Source organism: Pectinophora gossypiella, chromosome 4, assembly GCF_024362695.1.
Source record: "Pectinophora gossypiella chromosome 4, ilPecGoss1.1, whole genome shotgun sequence".
NCBI classification, from domain to species: Eukaryota; Metazoa; Arthropoda; class Insecta; order Lepidoptera; family Gelechiidae; genus Pectinophora; species Pectinophora gossypiella.
Window position 1 is genome coordinate 9,836,305 of NC_065407.1, and position 6,362 is coordinate 9,842,666.

A 6,362-nucleotide genomic window follows, 5' to 3' on the forward strand; every position below is an offset into this window, starting at 1 on the left:
AGCATATAGATGAAAGTGAGCCACGAGGCACTATTAAGGATTTGGTACGTGATTTTTGGGTCTGGCCAAGTTACGCGCTTGATCTTTTTGGAACGTTTACCGACGTCGCGAGGCATGTGGGTGTAGTTGTTGCTCTTGGCGCTCGAGTCGCAGGCGCGCCGCGCGCCTACGCAGCAGGTGTCGGCTCCAGTAAAGCAGGGAGTGCACGCCCAGGATCACGGAGTATACTATGATGATGCGGACGACCGCGACCAATGCCCAGGTGCCGACGTCGAGACCTTCTAGTGGTAGAGGCTGTAGTGGTTGTTGTGACTGCTCCGCCTGCGGCTGCGGCTTTTGCTTCCCCATGGAACCGTGAAACACGCCATGCATTCGCATTGCTGCGCCGTAGTTATTTAGGAAACCCGGAATTTATAGTTTGAACCTCCATTGTCATGGAGCGGCTCTACTGACAACGCGATGACAACTTAAGAGCGAAGTTTTGATTCTAATGCTCTATCTATGGATATCGATAAAAATCATAGTTTATGGATACCTCTTTGATATAAATAACTGTTTTTGTTACCTCTCGCCTCCTGGAATAAATTGCTGTTGAGCCATAGGGACGCCACTCTTAAGGACGTTTGCAATATAGTAGTATTTTTTCTTTGTAGTTTTAGCACTTTGCTCGAAATACCGAGATGAAGTGGTATGTTTAATCGTCTATTTGAAACAATGAAATGTTAATAGCTATTCTTTTGTTGAGTTTTACGACAAACATTAAAATGGGATAAGGGAGAGAGAGAGAGATCTGTTAGCGCTCTACGCTTCACGAGGTTTATTTAAAATATATATATTATAACTAGCGGTTGCTGGCATGGTTTATCGAAATAAGTTGAAATTAGTACAATCGCTAGCAAAGTTCGTTTTGATCGCCCCCTGCTCTATACCTACAACCTTAAAGAGAGTAGCATTTGAGCGAAATCGGAGGCTTTTGGATAGCTTGAAAACTGACAAATATAGATTGGCCACTAGCTCCAAAGCAAGTTTGCCTAGCTCGAATACGCACCAACGCTTAACGGAAACACGTAGTAGAGCGTGGTTCTTGAGGGTGTGTCCAGTAGAGCGACTTATATAAATTAGAGATAAGCATATAATATTATGTTACTGCTAAGCTTCCAATAATAGGTACTTCACTTCCAGAGCTTGTTCACGGACCACAAAATTTAGTTTATTGCTCCCAGAGTGCGTTCACGTGGAACTCACTCTGCACTCGCAGTTTTACGTGTGGTTTTAAAACAACAAGGCGTATTCAGTACCTAGATATAACTCCGTGTAACACAAAGAATTAACTATGTACAGTCATGAGCAATATAATGTACCCACTTTAGGACTCTGTCGCACTAACATATTTGACATTTAGTGAGACTTACAGTTCAATTTGACAAAAAAGTTAATGTGACATGGTACCAAAGTGTATACATATTAATGCTCGTGACCGTACATACTTACTATAAAATTACTTTTATTATACACTACCCAATCGGGCCCGACGGGTAGATTTAGTTTATTATATACATACATAAATGCCTATGTTCGTCTTGCTGTTAGGTACAGGCCTTCCCTCACCCGGATGGAGTATGGATATATACTCCACCACCCTGGTATTGTATACAAAATAACAAAAAAAAACAGAAGTCAGCTTATCTGTAATAGAAATTCCTACCAGTAGACTTGCGGGAGACACGTTTAGCGACGCGGAGATTTGTGTCTTTCCCTTCTTCTTATCGTGTGGGTTGTGAGGTGGAATACCAACCTCGTCAACCCTGATGTCAGGGTTATTACTGAGCCGTCAAAGGCCCCTGACATGGCTCATGTACATACTTACACCAGTAAGTAGTAACCGGGACCAACGGCTTAAAGTGCCTTCGGAAGCACGGATCATGTTATTTTCGGACAATCGGGTGATCAGCCTGTAATGTCCTAAGCAAACTAGGAATCACAAAGTCCTTTTTGTGATATGTCTCCACCGGGATTCGCATCCGGAGCCTCCGAATCGTGAGTCCAACGCTCAACCACAGAGGCCGGTTGTGTCTTTCCCTACGATAACGATAAAGGACGCCACACACAATAATAAGACAATTTTCACAAAAGAAGTACAAAAAGGCAAAACGAATGTTCGTCGAAATGATCATAAGGTGGTGGTGGATGTCCCGAGATAAAAGGGCCTCTTGGCATAACTCGCGCCGTGACCCACGACGATGGTACGAGTATTATGTGGACACTGCTGGGTGGTATGTTTTCATATTTTTTTCAACTATACGTAGGTAATTATCTCAGTCTACGCTCTGAACCGAGGTTCACGCCCTACTGCGCATCTTTAAGCCTGTTAAATTTCGCACCGGGTAAGAGCCCTCAGAGCTTCCTATTTGTCCGGCCAAGTAGTTAATGCCATCTGCTGCAAATCTTCAATAAGTCACGTCAAATAAAAAAAGGATTACTTATTAAAATTTTAGGGTCTTTCTCAGGTAAAAACGGTTCAGCTAAGTACCTACATGAGTCGTGTCGCAACGAAGACAAAGCGGTGTAAGGAGCGGTTACCGATCGGGCGCCGCGCCGGGGCCGAGTGAACGACCCGCGCCGCACGCGACTTCTATCGCGATGCGATTAGCCCCCCATCTAGGTCACCGGAGCACTGTGCCACCCGATGCGCTGCCGGCCACTTCCACCACCGAACCTACCCTCAAACTACCCGCAACCACAGGCGACGGCCTTTGTGCTATTGAGTGTTCCGCTTTCTGAATTGCCCCGAGTTTCATAGGTTAAGCGCCTATAAAATTTGGGGTGCATAATCGATACAAAAAATGTAAGTAAGTGTATTAATTATTATATTATGAAATATAGAGGATTGCGGGTAGATCTAGCTAAATACTAATGCACGCTACTAACTCCAACCATAGAATAAGAAATAATACGTATATGTATAGAACGGCAACTCTCCGCTCCCCACCAGCGTCTGAGCTAGGTTTACCTCAAACCCCCCCCCCCCCCCCCCTCGAACACGGTTTAGACTTAAATCGTATGGCGTCAGATGTCACACACACAGATGCGTGTGTACGATAACGTCAATGTGTGGTGTCTATGTAAAACGGGGTTATTTGTGTGAAGTGTCCGGGGTGTGCTCCAACATAAGCTCACGACTATATCCTAACCCAATAGGGGTAGTCAGTCACCTTGTGAGGTGGGTACGCACACCTCAGCAAGCTTTCTGTTAGACTAACGTGATAGGTGGTAGGTAAGCTGTATCGCCGGCATTAAATGTCAAATATGATAGTGCGACAAGGTTCTAAAGTGGGTACATGATATTGCTCATGACTGTACTGGGGTTCGAACCGCCGCCGCTCACCTTTTGAGAAGCAAGCCGATGAACAACAGCACAGTGACTTATAACTCCAACGGAGAAGGATATAGTACTTCGAGTAATAGAACATAGCCAATTTTGGGTTAGTTATTAATTAATCACTTAAAATATATTTATTTTTGGAACACCTAACAGCTTATACATATGTAATTACTAAAAGTAATAAATAAGCCAATTATAGGTGATCGCAAATACATATCGGAGAGTGAAAGACTCATAAAGTTTCGAATTTGGTAGTAGGAATATTACCATTACTTAGTTACTACCATCATTGTGTAAAATAATACGTCCATCAGTACATGCCCATCAATGTAAGAAGTAATGAACTGAAACAGGATCCTTATTCTATGCTGTTCTGAGAGCAAAGAAATGCTTCTCTTCCGGGGCATGTCGTAAAATCCGACAGAGGGATTGTGTCCTCTAAATGACGGAGTAATGTTATGGGCGATAGGCTGATCCCTTATCACTAAGGTTCATCAATATCCATCTTAGGACTTCGTATCAACAGTGGCTGCAAGTGTGTTTGATTACTTCTGGCTCCGCCCACCCCATTGGGGATTACGGGCGTGAGTTTATGTATGTATGTAGGATCTTTATTTACGAATTGTCCCGTATATCCACTGACGTAATGGCATACGTTACTAACAAACGTTCGACTACTTCAAGTACCTACCTAGCCAAGTAAATAATGACTTAAACGAGTCAGGTTGGGTCGCGTAAAGGTTACGAGTTCGACATTCCTGGGACACGAATACACGATATAACAGATAGACGTTCTGGGGAGGAATTTGTCACTATAAGGCGATTCACACACGGCACCGCGCACCGCCGCGGAGGACGGCGACGGTGAAGCGGATTTCGTAGCGGTGCTCCGCGCGCTGAGGCGGTTTACGCGCCTATCCGCGCGGATGGATTTAACGCGGTTTTGGACAGTTTGATCACAGACAATGGCAATAATTTCTTCCCATTGTTTCATTTTAAGCAGTCTGTCACTATATTGTGCGCTTTTCATGTCCCAAATAGCAGGGCGACTTTCAATCTCCGAAATAAACATCGAAATCCATTTTTAAATTGCATAAACACGTCCTGCACTCACAACAATCCGCGCGGTTATGTGGCTCCTCGTGTGCGAGGCGCCGCCCCTCCGCGCGGATGGCAGCGCGGAGGGGCGGTGGCGGCGAGAGCACCGCTCGACCGCGCGGTCGGGCGGTGTACGTGTGCGAGGCACCAACGGATTTCATACAGGCCAATGCGACATGAGAACCGCCTCACCGCCCACCGCGGCGGTGCGCGGCGCCGTGTGTAAATCGCCTTATGCAGGATACTTACCTACGTACTTAACTGTTATTCATATACATAGTTCTTATATGAAAGACGTAGCTAGGTAGGTAGGTGCCTACGCAATACCTACAAACAAAACTGTCAATGCGGGACTTTACAGACTGCGTTCCCCAAAACAAATATAGATGGCGGTGTACAATGTTCTAATAAAAATTCTTTTAATTTTATGGATAACAGGCATGCATCTTTTATCTTTGTTTTTGGCTGTAAATGATGACGCTTGTTATAACACCCACGCACAACAAATGTTCCACCCGTTATTATTATGAGCAAAATAAAGAAAAGCAATATAGGTCTGATCCAAATATCAAGCAACAATTGTTTTTATACATGCCCTTGCCATTACCTTATTATTTTGAATGATTATATTTAACCGAGCACTGAGAAAATAGGTAATTATCACGCTAAATCTGTACAGCGCCATCTATTTTTTTTTGAAAACGTAACCTGCTCCGCAGTCGGTATTTAGTGAATGGTCATTTTATAAAGTTATTTCTTAATCGGGAATCGAACCCGGAACCTCTGGCCCAGTCTAGCGTCTAGCTATTATTACATAACAGATGTTACTTTTATTGAGGAACTCGGACAAAAGGTGACGATGACCTATAAATACAGGTTTCCACCTAGTATAGGCATCGGCCCTCCACAAAGAGATGCTGTACTCTTAACTATAAGTCAATTGTTACTGTATTTGTCTTTTTGTGGATTCTAATAATAAACTTTACTTTACTTTACCACCATTGCCCAGTTTTTCTTAACTTTTCTTACGGACTTAGTTTTTATCTCTTACTTAGTCCGCGTGGGAGGGTCAGAGGATGGGCGCCAGAACTTTCTTCGGTAGCCCCTCAAAGTACGATCAAAAAATTAGGTCAATATCTGTTCAGCGCCACTTGAGTTGGTCCTTTGAATCATATTATAATTATGTAATAGTTGGTACGTTATGAAGATATGAGAGAGAAAGCCATGACATGATAAATATATATAATTATGATCTAGTGAAAAAAATGTTTTATGTCTTTTAATAAGTGTAATAGCTGTCTTCAATGTCAGCGATGACCTTTGAGTAACTACCCACATGAAGCTATGTATGTTGCCCTCAGGAGACTGTTATTGTAACACACGAACCCGACGCAATCGATACATTTCTAATATGCTAGGTATATGCTGCCAACGTGGAAAACTATTGATCAGCTTGTGGCAGGATTGGAGGAACCGTTCAAGTAGGAGTGCGTTTGCAATGTAACGTAGAATTATCTAAGTACTTAAGTTTGTGTTTTAAATGCCTACCTATTTATTAGACTTTATCCAATAGGTACAGTCATGAGCAATATAATGTACCCATTTTAGGACTCTGTCGCACTAACATATTTGACATTTAGTGAGACTTACAGTTCAATTTGTCAAAAAAGTTAATGTGATATGGTACCAAAGTATACATATTAGCTCATGACCGTACTTTAATTCAAAAAATAAAATAAAAAAATAAGTACCTACTTAAGTCATAAATATCCTGTACACGTTCCGTTGTTGGGTACAGGCGGAGTTAGTTTCATAAATAAGTGAAAAATTCGGATTGAACGAATAACATTGTTTGGAATTGCTTAGGTAGTACTTACTTAAG